Genomic DNA, 19,803 nt, shown 5'->3' on the forward strand with positions numbered 1-19,803 from the left:
CTTGCCTCCTCTCTCACTCATTCTCCCAGGCAACACCAGGGGAAATGCCTTTCTTAGGTGGGGTAAATCCTGCCTTCATGATTCTGGCCAATTTCTATACTCATTCAGCATTCCTCTCTGGGACTTAGGCATGTGTACCTATCTAAGACCACTATTAGTATACTTTCTTCTTTTTGTACTGGTGGATATCTCCCTTAGCATAATGACCTCAGAGACAACTGTTGGCTTGGGGTTGGGGTAGAAAAGTAGAAATACTAAAAAAATTAAGTATAGATCTGTGCAGATTTAGATAGGAAAGAACAAAAGAGGGAGAGAGGAAGGAGGGAAGGAAGGGAAAGAAAAGAGAGGAAGGAAGGAAGAAAGAGAGAGAGAACCTCAAGATATGCTGCCACATAACCTCATTTAGAGATGAGAATGTCCAAGGCCTTCTCTGGACAATGTTGGTACTTGGCTGTGTCTTCAGTAGCCACCTGCCCTTTTTCTGATTTTTATAACAACTGTACAAAACCTTTGTCTTTCCACTGTTACTTCTGACAGACACACTGCATTTACTTTCCATCATGTTTTCCTTCTGTTGCTGTCCCTGTAGGTGTCCTATGGACAGCCAGGGCCGTCTGCTCACATAACAGTTGGCAATATACAGTGAAGTGTCCCAGTGTGCTCCCAATGGCTCAACGGAAGGGTAGCTGGAATAGCATTATTGAGGCCTTGTTGCCCTGAGGACAGGGCCTGCTTCGTGGGTATACAACCTGTGCCATCAAACATAGGACTCCACACTTGGTTTAATGCTCTGCTATCATCATCCTTAAATTCTTAATCATTTTTTAACAAAGGGCCCTGCACTTTCATTTCACACTGGGCCCCACAAATTATACAGCTCATTCAGCCAAAAGGTCATCATCTCAAAAGGGAATTTGCAAGGTCTGCATTTAGACGCCTGTCTCCAAGGGTTCTGAGATAGGACACTATAGAGAGAAACCAGACTTCAACTGCATTAAGGATTCAGTTAATGGCTAATTTGGGTAAGTTTGGTTAAGAAGTATCGATTCAGGTAAATTTTTTCAGTTTCAAAACTCTTGGGCTTTTTGAGTGCTTTTAGTCATTGTAACAATCCTGTTTGTGAGCTTAATGTGCATATTATCGTCTTCATTTATGGCTCTATCCATACCTTTATTTATGGCTGTAGTCCCACGTATACAAACTAATTAGAATAATCGGATGATTGCAAACTATATGTTGGAATTAATTCAAACAACTGTTTTCAGAATGACTGGTGGTTTACTGGGATGGTGTCTTTCTGTAGCCCAAATGTCTATGGAAGCCTAACTGGATCGATGTCATGAGCCACCCTAAGCTCATTAAGTTTCTGTCCCATGCTGACTCATTGGTCAATAGGCACCCTTTACCATAAGCTTCCCATTAGCTGTGGCATCAATCTGATGACACCTAATCTTTAGGTTCCCTAATGTGGTTTAGAGAGATTGCTGAGAATCAGTTTTATCAGCCAATCCTGCTCTATTCCATCCTGTCAGGGTTAATAAAATACTCAAGGAGTTGTGGATGAGATGATAACTTTATGTCTCCAAAGAGTTATAATTTTTTTAAATATTTGTATCATTTCCTGTCAAGTGAATAATAACTCAGGCATGGAGTTATTATTAATCAAATCAATGTATTATCCCGCCTGCTTGGGAGAGAAGCCACATTTCAGACTAATCCCTGTATTTATGGGAATTGACAGATGATTCTGTCTTCAGACAAGGATCTATGCAACCTTCCAGAAAACTTGGAATGTCTTTCATCACAGAAGGAAGAATGTTGTGATCTATTTCCTGAAATAATTTATGGCTCTTGGAGATGAGCTCTGGGTACCCAGCCTTCGGCTGACATGCAGTGACTTCCCCTATAAGTAGCATCATGTGCTGAATGTCTCTTGACACTTAACACATTACGAATGTCACGTGCATGTATTGGCCACCAAATCAGGAAGGCCCTATCTCCTCATTAGCACTGCCCTTCTTTCCTTACTACTGTTACTTAAATCTGTCAATAAGGAAATCAGAGTTTTTGTTCTGAACATTTACACAGTCTAGAGCAGAAATGTGTTATGTATTATGGTCCAATGAATGGTGTCCACTGACAAACTCTGAATTTAGAGAGTTACAAAGTAGTGGAAACAGTAGAGGGAGGCTGGAACCATGGTTTCAAGGATTATCCCTGCCATTACCAACTGTCTGTCCCAGGGCAAGTTATAAATACTTAACCTCTCTGAGCTTCATTTTTTAAAATATTCAGATTGAGACTGATGTCCAAGTGTATAAATATACAAATTCAGACGAACTGCTTCATGGGGTTGTTCTGAAGCTTAAAAATAGATTATTTCTGTGAAAATGTTTTGTAAGGGGTGGTCTTAAAAACAAATGGTGATCAAAATTAAGACAACATGGGAAGATTCTGTGTAGATTTTATTAATTCCTAAGACAGCAATACTCAATCTTAGCTGCTTTTAAGATTCCCAATGCCCAAGCTGTATTGAGATCAATTAAATCAGAATCTGTAGAATTGGGATTCAGACATCAGTATTTTCTTAAAGCTCTCCAGGTGATTCCTATACAATCAAACTTGAGAATGACTCAAGGAAAAAGAAAACCACTTTCACTCTTTACTTCCTGTAGCTTGACCAAGCAACTTAACAAATGATTTGGTTGTAAGTTCCCTCAGGCACCTGGGATGCTTCTAGGCACGTTGCCATTGCTAAAGAAATATCTGTTGATAACCCCTCCAAATGACTATGAAAAGAATTGAAAACCCCTCACATTAAGTCCATATTATGGCAACTCATTTCTTGTTTAGTGAGTTATTTGGGGGCAAAGGATGGTAGTGTCCGTCAAAAACATTAAAAGAACTTGGCATGAGAAGTCAGGTGGCATGTTGACCACAACCACATAGAAATGAGTAGGGAAAGGAGGCAGGAGAGAGAAATGAAGCTGTGCTGGGGGCCCCGGCCAGCACGTGTGCATGCAACTTTCCTTGCCAGCATGTGGTGTGCAGTGAGCTGCCTTTGGTGTCTGGCTGATGGTGGAGGATGCCAAAAAAGTGTGAAAGCCTTATAAATGTGTCCGCGGAACATCACTGACAAGCAGCTGGACTCCATCTCTCCCATCTGTCTCTGGCAGGGTTGACGTCAGCCTTCCAGGTCTGGGAGAGCAGCTGTGTGATAAATCACTCAGTGGCCTGGGAAAGTTAAGAGTTTTCTTGTGGTAGAGAGGTGGCGGCCCTCCAGGTAGTGGTGGCTGTGGGAGAGGGACAGGTCCCAGTGAGCAGATAGTCCCAGGCAGGGAACTAAGTAAAGTTTTAGGAAGGGTCTCCAGAAAACCTAGAGGGACCGGTATTGTTGCACTCGGCTGGGAATTTTATATATGTGATCACATTTAATGCTCACAGCCATTCTAGGAAATGGGTATCTTCTTGTCTCTGTTTTTACAGATCCAGAACTTAAGGTTCTGAAAGCATAAATCAATCTCTGCAGATCACAGATCTAGGAAGTGACAGAACGGGGGACTTAACAAAGTCAGTTATCTCCCAATTTGTGTCATCTCTGCCATAAGAACCTGTCCTCCAAAGGTGATCAATTAAGAAAGTCTTCACTCAAGCCAAGCAAATCTTTGTGGTTTCTATCCATTCATATGCCCTTCTCCCATCCTTGAGCCACTACCTATGTTATTTTCATCCCCAAAAGTAAATCAACCTACTATGTGACTGTGTCCTGTCAAAGAAAGCCTTGCTACTTAGAGTGTGGTCTGGGAACCAGTAGCATCGCCTGAGAGCTTCGTAGTAATGTAGATCAAGCCCCACTGAAATTTAACAAGATTGCCAAGGGATTCATTAAAATTTACAAAGCCCTGGTCTACCCAGAAATCTTTATCTGAAAAGGAATTTAGATCAGTGATTCTCAAATTTGTATGCATTAGAATTACCTGGTGGTTGGGGGTAAAATGAAGATTTCTAGCTCTTTTGCCAAAGGGTTCTAATTTGGGAGCTATGGTGTGGGACCTGGGGAATATGTGTGTTTTAGCAAAGCAGCCCAGCTGATTTGGCTAAAGGTGATCTGAAAAGATGGCTATAATCAACATTGGCTCAGGAAGGTCAGCACCTGCCTTCATTTACAGATGATGAGACTGAGGTGAAGGAGAGGGAGATGATGACAGGGTCACGAGGTCATTGGATAGACCTAAGATGAGACTTACGTTCTTGAAGCAGACTAACCACACCAGTTATAGAACTGGTGATGAACTAAGATGAGACTTATGTTCTTGAAGCAGACTAACCACACCAGTTTCAGGACTGTAGGTCTTGGAGAAAATCACTGCCAAGACTCTGCCCCTTTGTTCTTTCTAGCACTTTAGAATTCTTGATGCAATTGCGGTTGATTGACTCCTTGATGAGAAAGGAACGTTCTGGACATGGTGTTGGAGGAAACAGTGTGAGTCACTGGATCTCACTGAAGTCTGTCATAGACCTGGTTTTTAAAGTTTGTTTTATTTTTAATGAGTTAAGGGATTGCTTTGGCAAGCTAGAGTTGAGAATCACAGGGACCCGAGTGAAACTAATACACCTCCATCTGTATGTGCTTATGTGTACATTATCTCATTTAACTGCTGCAATAACCCTGTGAGGTACCATTTTACAGCCAGCAAACTGCAGAGTCAGGGATGGAGCCCAGCCCTCTAGCTTCAGGGATCTCTCTGCTGTACAATTACCACCTTCTGGGAAAAGTTAAGAAATTCCACCTAAAGACTGTAAGCAGTTGGTGGCCCATAGTTTGTAAACCCAAGAGACACAATTAAAATCATGCTTAGGTCATACTTTTAATTTTATCGCCCTGACCATGGAAATCTAATATCACCCCTGGCACTTTACTGCATCCCTTAGGAAGAAAGGCAAGGAAAAAAAAAAAAACATCTTTGGGGTGCTTTTATTCGGAAACTGTACTTTTCTTTTTGACATGACATAGTGGAAAAAACATAATTTTTTGTTAAATCATGCCTCCTCCATTTATTAGTTGTATGATACTGGGAAAGTTTTTCTAATATCTATAAGCCTAGTTTTTCTTATCTGTAAAATGTGTCATTGTGAGAATCATGCAGATAATGTTAATATATAGTCTGACGCAATGCTTGAGACACATGTGAGGACACAATGAGACGACAGTCATCTATGAACCAGGAAGTAAGCTCTGGCCAGATACCGAATCTGCTGGCACCTTGACCTCCAGAACTGTGAGAAATAAATATTCGTTGTTTAAGATATCCAGTTTCTGGTATTTTTGTTACAGCAACCCAAAAGGACTGAGATACCTCCTTTAATCTGAAGCATTCCCACAGGCTTTCTTTGTCATGTTTTAGGGACACAGTCCCTCTCCTTTTTTTGTTAGTATTGGGTTGGCCCAAAAGTTTGTTTGGGTTTTTCGTAAGATGTTTCAGAAAAACCCGAACGAACTTTTTAGCCAACCAATAGAATATTCCTCATTTTGAGGTTTTCTTTTTTGATGTTTCCTTATGGTTAGATTCAAGTTGTATATTCTCAGTCAGAATACTGCGTAGATGATGGTATATCCTCGGGGTATCACATGGAGCCACAAGATGTCCATCTGTCTCAATAGTCATGTCGATTTTGATTACTCTGTCAAGTTGTTGTTCAGTCTCTCCATTATGCAATTAGTGCTCTTTCTCCATCACAACTAATAGGTAATCTGTGGAGAGATTTAAGACTGTGCGAATATTCTTCTCTTCATCAAAACTTTCCCCTATATTTAGCAGTTATTGATGATTCTTGCCTGATGCAATCTTTACTGTGATGATTGAAAATGATAACTTTCCAGTTCCCATACCCCCACCACATTTACAGGTTGGCTCTCAGCATTCTATGGTAAGCAAGGGCCCTCCATTCTTCCTCATTCATTTATTCATTTATTACCAGTATGGACTCATGGATTTTAATTTGTTTCAAAGGTTTATAATTCATCATCATACTTAAATATTTTGGTGCTCAAATTATCCCATATTTGGCCAGTTGGAACCCTTTTCAGCTAGCATCTTGGTCCTTGTGACATGACCCCATCTTTTTTAATGCTTTCTTACTTGCAAGAATAACAAGATGTTCCAGGCTCACATTTTACCTACATTGCCTCATCCCTGGAGTCAGCCATTTCTCCAAAGAGCCTTGGTTCCTTTATGTAGATAATGGTATTTGAGACCAAGGTCTGGGTTTTAGGTATGATCATTGCTACTGAGGGGTCTTTGATTCTTGGCCATTTCAACAGATAGAGCTAGGAAATAGTTACATGAAAATATACCTGTATATATACATATACAAACATACATACATACAAACATATACTTGTATGTTTGCATGTGCATATTACAAGCATAGACATAATTAAGAAGTCATCAGTTCACACTGATAACTCTAATTCCAGTCTATATCCATGAAGTTCTATCGTGCCTTCTCTCATGCTATATTTGTATGTCCCTTCTGCCACAGTGAGAATTCTGACTCTCATCAACATTAACCCATTTACTCATTTGCTCAATCCTATAGTACATCTAAAATAATTTCAGAATTGCTTCGCTCATATTTCTATAATAGAAAAAAAACTACTAAAAAGAGCTCAGAATTTATTTTCAATTCTCCCCTCACTCCTGATGCTCAACCTTGGCCAAGATTGTGGGTATACGGTGAAAAATTGTGTTCCTAGCCACTCTCCCCATATGACGCCTTAGTCCTTTAGAGCCCCAAGGACTGCAGTAAGGAAATAGAGTGGCAAAAGGTCTGAATGAATCCAGGATGTCTAAAGAACCCGGGGGTTGGTGTGTTCTATTCTGAGAGACCCACAGGTCTGCTCTATGATGAGCACCAGCGTTCATAGCCTGATTTGTTTCAATTCTTGTAAAAAATACAAATGGAATTTTTTTGGGCTCAGAAATTAGGAGGCATCCTCCTCCGGATTGTTTCTCTCTTTGATCTAGTCGATCCTCCACTATTTGTGAAGTGAACCATAAATTTGGTCTTACTTCACTTCTCAAAACCTGCAGGCTACCCACCTGTCACAGAAGCCAGACTGCAGCCTCCCGTCTCCAAGCTCATCTTCCAGAGTTTAATCCATGTCCTTTGGACGGGGCCAGTGTATTAACTGGCAGACAACTGGAGGAAACACAATTTTCCTATAACCATTCTGAATTCCTCCTTTGATGTCAGGTTACAATTCTCTCTTGCATACTGCAGTGCACACAATTTCATCTGAATCAGGTACAGCTCTGATAACCCTGGGAAGCCACAACATGCCAGAGGAGAAAGATTTACACATGCAATTCTTTTCCACAGCAAGAAAATAATCAAGGTAGAAAAGATTGTCATCCAAACAGCTGTGCTTCTTTCCAAGAGCTTTCTGCTGTCTGTTTTAGGTGATACTATTCAGTCTTGACCCCTTTGGTTACAGTCTTCTGTTCCTAATCAGCGCATGTTCAGTAGAGAGTTAATAAAACAAATACAGGTCCCTAATGACAACAGGAATATTATCTTAACAGGGTAGCAGCAAAATACACATTTGATCATTGAAGTGATTTGCACTCCTCTTAGCTTTCAAAAGTAACTGGGAAAGGAAAATAGAGATAGTGAGTGTTGGAGTGTGGCAGTATCTAGTGAGGGCTGGGAAGTGACTTTGTTCTAAGGCTTATCCCTGGTCTCAGAGCATGAGTTTGATGAGTGCACCTATCTCAAAATCCTGCCTTTCTTCTCTGTATCTTTTTCCATCTTTATCACAATTTGCTCCCTCTATCTGGGGCGGGGGGACTTTCTAAGACAGATTCAAACAGAAAGTATGTTTTATCACAGCACTTCTGCTTCCACTTGAATCTCTACAATGCTCAAGAGTGTGAGCCACATTTTCCTAGGTTACCTCATCTTTTATGCGTGCTTATTAGCCATAACACAATTCATAACCCTTGAAATATAAACATAATGATCTTGCTCTTTCCAGTTCTAGCTGGCCATAGCAATCATAGACTGTGGTAGGCAATATTGGGAACACTCCTTTCCAATGGTCTTCACTTTCTGTGTAATTCCCTCACCTTGAGTATGGTCTGGATCTGAGGACTTGCTTCTAACTCATAGAATATGGCAAAAATGATGAGATGTCACTTCAAAGATTACATTATAAAATGCTGTGATTTCTGTCTTCCTCTCATTCCCTCACTTGTACTCTCATTTGCCCTCTCACCTATTTACTCTGATGAAGCCAGCTGACCTGTTGTAAACTACTCTATGAAGAGACCCACAGGCAAAGAATCAAAGGAGGCCTCTGGCCATTAGCCAGTGGAGAACAAAGGGCCTCAGTCCAATAGTCCACAAGGAACTGAATCTCATCAACAACCATGTGAGTGAGCTTGGAAATGGATATTCTCCAATTAAGCCTTCAAGTGAGATTATAATCCCATCCTTGTGAGAGACCCAGAGTGGAGGACCCAACTAGGCCAGGCCCATGGAAACTATAAGATAATGAGTGTTGTTTAAGCTACTAAGTTTGGGGGTAATTTGTTACACAGCAATAGATAACTAATGCAGAAAATCTTACTCAACTGTGCCATGAAGCTGACCTTGTAACACATCAGTTCATCTCACCAGCTCCACCTGCATTCTCTCACCCTTATGAATGAAGCCCATTTCATTCTGTGTACCTTGCTTTATAATGTCATTCAATTTCCGTATTTTCTTGTCCTGTTCCTTAGTCCACTCTGCCACCACTCAAAATCATTTCTGCTGTTGCACCTTAATAGCTCATAGCATTTTCCTTTCTCCTTATCATCAATAAGGCTCAGCACATTCTTCCATAGTAGATGCTCAGTAAATAATTGTGGACTGATTTAGATGTAAACATTCATTTCAAATCATTCGCTTAAAAGAGTTATTGAATACCTATTCTATACTAGGTAATAAGAATGAATTGATGAGTAAAAATATACACAAGTCTTGCCCTCATGGAGCTTACCATCTGGAGAGGGAGGCTGATATTTGCACTGGTCATTTACACAACAAACGTGTTAGATATTAAGTTCCCTGAAGGAGAGGTAAAGATGCTGCAAGAAGGTTAGAAATAAAGATTTTACCTAGTAAGGGAAATCAGGGGAGATGCTCAGAAAAAATGATAACTGAGTTAATTTTTCAAAACTGAGTGGGCATTAACTTAGCAAAAGTGAGCAGGGGGTGGGGGACAGAGGGAGGAGGGAAGCATTCTAGACAAAGGGAAGAGAATGTGCAAAGTAGTCTTTGAAGTACTTGAGAGTCCATGAGTCTTGAGATTAAAAAACAAGGAAGAGTGTGATGTGAGATGAGTGAAGAGGTAGATGAGGGTTAGACCTGATCCTATCTTTTCTAGGCCATCTTTGAATAATAAACGTTTCAGGAATATCCAGAAAGTTCCTGTACTACAACTACATTCTCTTGGTGTCATTACAGCCCAGCGGGTCTCAAATATGTTTTAGTCCTGTTTTAGGTAGTTGCTTTTTGAAGCTTGCTTTGATGGTACCCTTGAAAGAAATCAGGACCATGAAAAAATGAAAAGACATGGCCCATGACCACAAAGAGTGAGTGTTCTATTTGGGGACTCATCATGGAAAAAACTTATCAGTCTCTGAATCACAATAATACAGTGCACATAAAATAATAAAACAAACCCCTAAATGCCAATAGAGAACTCAAAGTTAAATAACCCTAGAGGATAAAGGGGAGATGAATGATGAGTAAATCCCACTTAGTCTTGGCTCCCCCACAAGCCCACTTTCAATCCTCTCTTTGGCTAGCCAGTGAGTATCAGTCCTCTCAAAGATGTTTGTGGTACAGTCTGGACCATGAGAGGGGAGGAAGAGATCTCCAAAAATAGAAATGGAGACAAGGCCCTGTGAAACAAGGCCCTGATGGAAGATAGCAAGAGAAGAATCAAAGATACTTCTAGGGAACTCCGCTGTTCTCCTAGGGATACTGGAACAGTTCTGCTCATTTTGTATGGAAATGATAGAGGATGGCAGATACAAGTGACTCATGTGCCTGGCACAAGTTGATGGTCAGTATACACTTACTGAACAGTTTGGAGAAGGGTCATTCATCATATAGGAGATCCTTCGCCCACCGTGGGGATAGAGGTTTCCATAGGAGGAATTATATAGCTTATGAACTCTAGGCGTCCTGGAGCCTTGTTTAGAGATTCTATCTCTCTCTCCTCTCCTCCCTAACTTTAAGATACAGTCAACTTGTATGGATGGCCCCAGAAGACCTCCTGTAAGAAGATAGGTCATATGGGCAGAAGAGGCAATGCATGAGCTTATAAGTGAAAGCCCTGCTCATTAACTCTGTTTGGCCATATGAGTGTTGGGAATCTGACTCTTGAACTCACTCCTAAATACTTAGAATTTCAATGGATCTTGGACCACCATGACAGTCTTCAGTGGTCCTGACGGCAGGATTATAGGCTCAAATGCAACCATCCATGAAACAACAACTTGAACAGCAAATTCCAAATATGCCTTAATCTTGAGGGGAAAAAAATACCCACATGGAATTTTTAGGCATATGCAGATTTTCAGTGATTAAAAATGGTCACCATTTGAAAATTACTTCCTATGTTCCTGAAACACTACTCTATATGAGTTATGTCACTCAATCCACACACAAAGCCCTTTAAGATGGTGCCATTGTCTTAATTTTACAGATGGAGAGACTAAGGCTCAGAAAGTTTAAGAAACCTTCTCCAAGATCCCAGAGTAAAAGCAGCAAAGATAGAATTTTAACGCAGGTAGGTTTGTTTCTGGGATTCAACAGCTCAACCCCAACGTCTTTTCTTCTGGGAAGGCTTGTGTGAGTTCCCTGCCCACTCTGCCCCCATCGGACTTTGAACCCACTTTTATTACAAACTGAAACTATTATATAGTAGTAACTTAGGATTTCATGAAATCCTCTTTGAGGATTGAGACCCACATGGTGGGTCTGCCAGTATTTATAGAATAAATAAATGCATATTAAGGTCATTTCTGTCTAGGAACAAAGCATGCACTAACTTTAGAGAATAGCAATTATGCTCACGAGCTGACTGGAGACTACTTTCTCCTCCCCTTCTGACCCCAGAAGAGGACATTCTTAGCTGAGGCAGGTACCCAGCCTCTTCTGCAGCTGCCACAGAGGCTTGGAGGACCCCTGGAAGCCAGAACCCTCTCCTGTAACCCCCAGCCCCCAGTCAGCCCCATCAGAGCATCCTGGTCTGAGCACCGATCCTGAGGCTGTAGGCACACATGCTCTGGCTTCTGCAAAAAACATCTCTCTCCATGGAGCAAGACCCAAGAGTGACTTAGCATGACTCAGTGAGAGCCCAGGGAAAGTGAGGGCTGCTGTGGTTTCTGCTCTTCCTGTGGAAAGATCAGTTGATCCTGGGCCTGGGCTTCTCTTGGGGCCTGGGCTGCTAGCCTGATGTCTCTGCTCTGTTCACTGGGCTCCACAGCCCCTCCTTCTCTTTCCTCAGGGCCAGGCTGACACCTTAGGGGACTCACATCTGAATCATATCAGGAGGTCAACAGGGAGGAAATGAGAGGTGAGGACTGATGTCCTTTCCCCCAGCTGGGTGGATAACAGTCTTAGTAGTCACAATAACCAGCCGCCTTTGGGCATGTCCGGTATGCCAGCCACTGTGTCGAGGGCTGCAATGCACAATAAATGTTCACTCTTCCTGTTATTGAGTGCTTACTCTACCAGTCACTATTCCAGGAACTTTAGAAGTATTAACTCATTTAATCCTCACCACAATCCCATGAAGTAGGTCCTATTATTACCATCACCATTTTGCAGGTAAAAAAACCAAGGCAGGGAGAGAATAATTAATTGCTCAAGGCCACAGAGCTGGAATATGGTAGAGAGGGATTTGAACTCAAGCAACCTGGCTTCAGAGCCCATTCAACTATTTACATATATAAGCTAATCCTTGCAAAAGCCCTTGCAGTGGTTCTTATTCTTCCCATATGCAGTTGAGGAAGCCAAGGTTCTAAGGATGTTAAATGACCAGGGTGAGATGCAGAAGCAATTAACTGATATAAAAAGAATATGACTATGCTCTGGTTCCAGAGCCTGAGCTCATTCCCCAGCATCATGCAGACCTGAAACTCAAATTGGGTCTCTAACAGAACATATTTGCAAATCACTAGAAGGGCAGAATGGTTAGGGACGGTTCTCTAGAGGTGCTAGGGCTACTGATTTTGTCCTTGCACGATATGCTATCATCAGAATGGCTGTTGCCATCACCCACCAACAGGCCAAATGTCCCTCCTCAAAACTCTCACAAATATGAGGCGAGCCAGCTTGGCTCCCGGCTCCACCAAGCATGGCTTTCTGAAACTCACTTCAGGACCCAGGAAAGAGCTCAGAGACTGGGGCACAGGCCCCATCTGTGCTCCAGCCCTGACCCTAAGCTCAGACTGAGAAGCTGCAATGCCAGATGAAATCCCTGATGTGTGCACTATCTTCCCTCTCATTCCCAGCCCCCTCTGTTGTTTTTTAAGGGTGAAAATGGATGGCTGCCTTTTCAGGAGCATCAGGTGCCTAGTACAAGTGCATGGTAATTTTCAGGACTGAAATTTCTGATTGCTTGATAGTTTTGAGCAATACCTGGTCCATGGGAGAGGGTCCACGATGCAGACCAGAAGGGGCCACTTGCTTCTTGCCTGTGGGGGAACCATACTCACCTTGATTCCCCTCCAGGCATGTGGTTCAAGTTACCTCAGCCAGAAACAGCAGCTGGGGCCCAATCTGCACTGTGTCCCCTTCACAAAGGTTTGCATATGGAAAGCATTTGTGGCTGTGTCAGTCTCGGCTGTGGGGACAGGTGGGGTGCACCTGGAAGCCTGGCTCTCAGCGGCCAGGCTGCAGGTAGAGGCCCTGCCTCCTTCCACAAGGTGTTTCCAATGAAGAGGGCACATTTCCTTCATTAGAAAGAAAACAAACGCAAATGGACAATGTCATGGTGTTTCTCAGGAAAAGAGGAAAACCGTCTTCAAATGTCCTCGGTGAGCTCCTCTGATGCACCTTTGTGTGGGGCTGGCATGGGGAAGAGAGAAGTGCATTTATGTGGAAACCAAGAGGAGACCTCTGCAGTCCCACCACCAAACCTGCTTCCCCAAACTAAACGGTGCTTGTTTGGCTGCATCATAGACTGTCAGGGCTTGAGGAGGCACAGAGTCCAGCCTCCCTGTTTGGCAGATGAGGACACAAAGCCCAGAGAGGCCAAAGAACTCGACCAGCAGTTAGGGCAGAGCTGCAGCTGGAACCTGCAACTCCTAAACCCGGTCCAGGGTGCTTTCTGGCATATTCCATTCCACACAACCATCTCAACAATTGAACACACATCTACTCATGTGTAGTTGATGCTTTAAAGCAATGGTTCTCAACCTGGATGCGTGTTGTCAATGCCTGGGAGGCTTTGAAGAAACACCAGTAATACCCAGGAGTCATACCCTGAGATTCCTATTTAGTGGGTGTCTGGCATGAGGCCCCAACATGGGTATTTTTAAAAGCTCTCCAGGTGACATGCATAGGATTGAGAGCTCAGGATTGCACTGGCAAATATATAAATAACGCCCAACCTCACATGTGAGGTGCTATAGATGGTCCAAGAAGAATGCAAGTGTGATCCTGACTGCGCTAACCTTTTTTTGCCCAGGAGACTAATCCAGGTAAACACTACTGTTTATTCCACCTAAGCAAAGCTTGCTCCCCTTTTCAGGCCAATCTCAAATCATCCCTCTTCCATAAAGCCTTTTTAACGAGACCCCAAAGGAAGTTGGCATACCTCTTCTCTGAACTCCTACACTACCCACAGGCTTTAGGCAAACAGTTCAGCACCAAATTACATATGATTTCTATTGTTATGCTGTAGTAATTGCGAAATGGAATCTTCCATTTATTCAGTGTATACTATGTGCCAGCAACTCTGCTTTATGCTTTCCATACATTGCCACCAATATTCCCAGGAGCTCTGCAAAGAGGGCATCAATATATCTATTGTACAGATTAAGAAACTGAGACTCATAGGTGTTAAGTATGTTGCCCCAAACCAGATAGCTAGTAAGGACGTATGAATCTGTATGCCTCCAAAGTTCTCTCAAATGCATCATTTTATATCAAATATAAACACTGTTTCTTTATTATAACATGTACTCCTGATATATTACTCTGCAAGCTGTAAAGTTCTTTGATGTTCATTCTCTTACTTAATGCTGGCTGTAGCTCTGCTATCAGCTCTATTTGACAAGCAAGGGAATTAAGTCTGAAAAATTAGGTAAAATGCTCAAAATCCCATGGCCTAGCCCAGAACCCAGTTATTCTGATTCCAAGCGCAGGACTATTTCTACTGCTGTCATATGCCATGGGCCAAGCTCCGTTCCATATTGACCTGAAGTCGCATGAGGGTCTAAACTCTGTTTTGTGCTTCTCCTGTATTCCCTTTGTATACCAGATATACAGCCTGTTGCTTTATTAATTGATTTGCCAAGAAGTAGCAAGAATGTCCTCGTGAGGCATCCTGTCCCTAAGGACCTGAAGAACAGAACGCTAAAAACACTTTTGGGACTGGAAAGAACTGCTGAGGAGGCATGACTGGTTCTTTTTAGGGCCATGACTAAGTCATGTTCTTTAAAAAAAAAAAAAAAAAAAAAAAGCCTTCCAGTCACTCTTTATGAAGGTATGATTTTCAACTATCTACATCAGCTAACAAAGAGCAATGCAAAGAGCAATGTGAATTTAGTGACATGCTTATGATCATGAAATGAACCAGTGGAAGAGAGAAAATTTCCATCTGCCTCCTTCCAAGTCTTTGATTTGAATCCCAGTCACCTACCTATGACATAGCAGTATCTTTTTATTTATTTAATTATACCCAAACTCATTTCCCAAAGGACTCAAAGTGGTTTGCAATATGAATAGATACAACAAGTAAAGATAAAACAGAAACAAGTAAAGGCAACCAAGGCTGAGAAAAACATAAATATAAAAAGTCAAGTCCAAGGAAAGCTACTTTATTAGTCAGATAAGAAACAGTGCCTAAAGCCCAAAACACCACAGTGAATTTAAAATAGATCTTCCATGCGTGGGGTTCAGTTGATGAGGTGTTTTTAAGGGCTCAGTAATTCCTGTGGGTATTTACTCCATGCCAGATATTGACCCAGAAGAATGATTAACGCAATGAAACTATAGAATTTATCCCCAGGATGTGGTCAACACACTGTATTCATGCATCTGTAGTTAAACAAGAAATGTGTCCTCCAAGTCTAATGTTGCCAGAAAGACCACGTCAATGCTTTGCTTTCTGCAGAACAGAATTTTTATTTCAGCAAGTCTGAATCATGTCCATTCATTTATTTAGCAAATATTGTGACAATAAGTCATCTGCCAGGAACTGGGCAATGCACTGGAAATTCGAAGGCAAATAAGACATGGACACTTTCCCACAGGACTTCTCTGTCAAGAGGAACAAACAGGCTTATAAATATATAATCGGCACAACTATAAGGGGATTCTAGAGGTATCTATAAGGGGTGTAAAAGCAGAGATGGGGACAAACACTTCACTGAGATTAGCAGGTGTTTCTTATCTTCTAACCAACATAATCTGGTTACAAGAGCACTGGGGTTCTGGGTTGAGGGGGCCATCCTTAGTAAAGTGGACCTGGGGGGAAATCATAGCATAAATAACTTACCTTTGTGACTTGCTGAACAGTTCCATATTTCTGATTTGTTTGTGTGAAGAAATAGGCAGGCAAAAGGCAGCAGTGCCAGCCAAAAACTGGTGGCCAGCAGGAACAGGATGAAGGAATGTAAAGGAATGCTGTAACAAACATTTTTGTAATATCTGTGTTAGTGAGGCTGATTTCTTGGCATGGCATAGGTATTTTACTCTTGGCAGTCCTCCATATGATAAAGGCACGTTCAGAGTCAAAATCAACTTTCTAGCAGACTATGCATCCATTCGAACCACCTATGATCACATTTAAAACAAAAATCTAGCATCTTGAGAGAGACGGAAAACGGCAGGTGTGTGTGCAATGATCAGCACCAAAAACTGAAAGCTAGTAACAAAAGTGACCAAATATTTTAATTCTTTGGATCTCTGGTGCAGATTCAAAAATTGGGAGCAATCTCTTCTGGCTGACCTGGCTGAAGAAAACTTTAATGGCTATTAAAAAAATGTAGTATGAATGCTGAAGAATTTACAAATCTATAGCTGCAAAAGTGACCTGCATGTAGAGTTTACTGTGATTGATTCCAGTATATGTGTCTGGAGAACTCCCAAAGCAGAGCTTTATGGAAAACTGGCACATGCTTGGTGTTAGCTCAAGGTAGGTGCTGAATTTCTCCTGTAGAAACGAAAGCAGATAAGGTAACTTTTAAAGAAAATAACAGAAAATAACCTTCTCTTTTCTTACTTGTATTAACTCATAGGTTGGAAGTTGAAAAACAAACTTAAAAATCTAAGAATTACTGAATACTGGATATATCAGGGAATCAGATAAAGTGGAGAGCTTTAAAGAGAAGTGTGCACACTTGTGGCCAAAAACTAAGCCACCAGGAACTAGAAAGATTAAATCCATGACTTAAGTGTTTATGAGAGATGACACTGGGTTAAGAGTACAGGCCACAGGGGAACTAGACCCCTTGGGTTAGGCTCCCAGCTCCTCCATTGTATGTCTCTGGTTAAGTTACTGACAGTTCTCTCACTTGAAAATAAGGACACCTACCTCACTGGATTGTTGTGAGGATTGAATGAGATAATGCATGTGAGGCTTAGCGCAATGCTCAGCACTTAGTAAATGTTAAAATTTAAAAAAAAATTCAGCTGCTGTATTATAAGCATTCTCTCACATAATTCTCACAACCCTGCATGGAATGTCCAATGATCCTCATTTTCCTGGTATGGGGAAGGTAAATGTCTTAGCTAAACATTCCCACAGGTGATGGACTTTCTAAGTGATAGCCACGCCCTGCCTTCTTCCTCCCCTCCTTTTCCCAGGAAGCCATGCTCTCCGCAGTGTAGATAGTCTTTCACTTGTTTCCCAAACCTCAATCTGTCCCATGGCTTTCTCCCCAGCTATTCCCCTTTCATAATTCTCCATGATCCTCAAGTCCCTCCTTTTACTATGGAAACATATTTTGTTTTGTCACTGAATTTTGTTCATCAACATTTATTTTCAAATTATATTCCATTATAAGTTACTGTAAGATATTGGGTATAATTCCCTGTGCTATAAAGTAAGTCCTTGTTGCTTATCTATTTTATGTATAGTAGTTTGGGTCTGTTAATCCCATACTCCTAATATGTCTGTCTCCCACTCCCTCTCACCTTTGGTAACTGTAAGTTAATTTTCTATGTCTGAGAGTGTTTCTGTTTTGTATATACATTTATTTGTGTTATTTTTTAGATTCCACATGTAAGTTATATCATATGATATTTGTCTTTCTCTGTTTGACTTACTTCATTCTATAGGTCCATCCATGTTGCTGCAAATGGCAATATTTCATCCTTTTTTATGGCTGCGTAATATTCCATTGTATATGTATACCACATCTTCTTAAGTCAATCAGCTGTTGATGGGCCCTTGGGTTGTTTCCATGTCTTGGCTCTTGTAAATAGTGCTTCTCTGAACATTGGGGTGCAAGTATCTTTTCAAATTAGAGTTTTGTTTTTTTCAGATATATACCCAGGTATGGGGTTCCTGGATCCTATGGTAGCTCTATTTTTAGTTTTTTTAAGGAACCCCCATACTGTTTTCCATAGTGGCTGCACTATTTTACATTCCCATCAACAGTGTACAAGGGTTCCCTTTTCTCCACACCCTCTCCAGTATTTATTTTGTAGATTTTTTGATGATAGCCATTCTGACCAATGTGAGATGATACCTCATTGTGGTTTTGAATTGCATTTCAATAATAATCAGTGATGTTACACATCTTTTCATTTGCCTGTTGGCCATCTGTACGTCTTCTTTGGAAAAATGTCTATTTAGGTCTTCTGCCCATTTCTTGATTGGGTTCTTTGTTTTTCAATATTGAGTTGTATGAGCTGTTTGTATATTTCAGATATTAACCCCTGTTGGTAGAATCATTTGAAAATATTTTTCCCAATCTGTAGGTTGTCTTTTTGTTTTGTTGATGTTTGCCTTTGCCATGCAAAAGCTTGTAAGTTTGATTAGGTCCCATTTATTTAATTTTGCTTTTATTTCTTTTGCCTTGGGAGACTGGTCTAAGAAATTATTGTTATAATTTATGTCAAAGAATGTTTTGCTTATTTTCCTTTCTAGGAGTTTTATGGTGTCATATCTTACATTTAGATCTTTAAACCATTTTGAGTTTATTTTTATGTATGGTGTGAGGGAATGTTTTAATTTCACTGATGTACATGTAGCTGTCCAGCTTTCCCAACACCACTTGTTGAAGGGACTGTCTTTTCTCCATTGTATATTCTTGCCTCCTTTGTCATAGATGAATTGACCAGAGGTGTGTGGGTTTACTTCTGTGCTCTCCATTCTGTGCCATTTATCCATGTACATCTTTTTGAGCCATGCTATTTTGATTACCATAGCTTTGTAGTATAATGTAAAGTCTGGAAGTGTTATACTTCCAGCTTTGTTCTTTGGAAATTCTGGATACTTTGTAGTTTTATAGAAATTTTAGGATTATATATTCTAGTTCTGTGAAAAATCTCATGGGTATTTTGATAGGAGTTGCATTAAATTTGTAATTGCCTTGTGTAGTATGGCCATTTTAACAATATTAATTTTTCAATCAGAGAACTGGGATATCTTTGAATCCTCTTCAATTTCCTTTACCAATGTTTTATAGTTTTCAGCGTAAAGGTCTTTCACCTTCTTGGTTAAGTTCATTCCTAGGTATTTTTTTGACGTAATTTTAAGTGAGATTTTTTTTTTTTTTTTACTTTCTGATATCTCGCTGTTAGTATATAGAAATGCAAGAGATTTCTGTATATTAATCTTGCATCCTGCTACATTGCTGAATTCATTTATTAGTTCTAATAGTTCTGGGGCAGAGACTTAAGGGTTCTCTATATAGAGTATCATGTCATCTGAAAATAAGGACAGTTTTACCTCTTCCTTTCCAATTTAGAGGTCTTTTATTTCTTTTTCTCATCTGATTGCTATAGTGAGGACTTCCAAAACTTTGTTGAATAGAAGTGGTAAGAGTGAGCCTCCTTGTTTTGTTTCTGAATTTAGTGGGAAGCCTTTTAGCTTTTCATGATTGGGTATTATGTTGGCTGTGAGTTGTCATAAATGGCCTTTATTATGCTGAGATATGTTCCCTCTATATCCACTTTGATGAGTTTTTATCATGAATGGTTCTTGAATTTTATCAAAGCTTTTTCTGAATCTATTGAGATAATCATGTTTTTGTCTTTACTTTTATTAATGTGGAGTATCACATTGGTTGATTTGCATATGTTGAACCATCCTTGCAACCTTGGAATGAATTCAACTTGATCATGGTGTATGTTCTTTTTTATGTATTTTTGGATTTGGTTTGCTAATATTTTGTTGAGGATTTTTGCACATATATTCATCAAAGATATTAGCTTGTAATTTTCTTTTTTGGTAGTGCCTTGGTCTGCTTTTGGTAATGGTGGCCTTGTAGAATGAATTTGGGAGTGTTTCCTCCACTTCGAATTTTTTAGAATAATTTTAAAAGGATAGGTATAAGTTCTTCT

The 19,803-nt window shown here is 40.7% G+C and overlaps 2 long non-coding RNA genes across 2 annotated transcripts in view; one reads left to right on the forward strand and one right to left on the reverse strand.

Moving 5' to 3' along the window:
- The window catches only part of LOC137229146 (uncharacterized), a 156,185-nt gene that overhangs the window by 93,588 nt on the left and 42,794 nt on the right, over window positions 1–19,803 (forward strand). The window lies entirely within an intron of this gene.
- On the reverse strand, window positions 5,020–15,886 carry LOC137230847 (uncharacterized). Its single transcript, XR_010946273.1, has 3 exons — window positions 15,788–15,886; window positions 7,104–7,325; window positions 5,020–5,752 (listed from the first exon to the last, which is right to left on the reverse strand). It is a non-coding gene; the product is annotated as an uncharacterized lncRNA (long non-coding RNA).

The sequence above is a fragment of the Pseudorca crassidens genome, chromosome 1 (assembly GCF_039906515.1).
Source record: "Pseudorca crassidens isolate mPseCra1 chromosome 1, mPseCra1.hap1, whole genome shotgun sequence".
NCBI classification, from domain to species: domain Eukaryota; kingdom Metazoa; phylum Chordata; class Mammalia; order Artiodactyla; family Delphinidae; genus Pseudorca; species Pseudorca crassidens.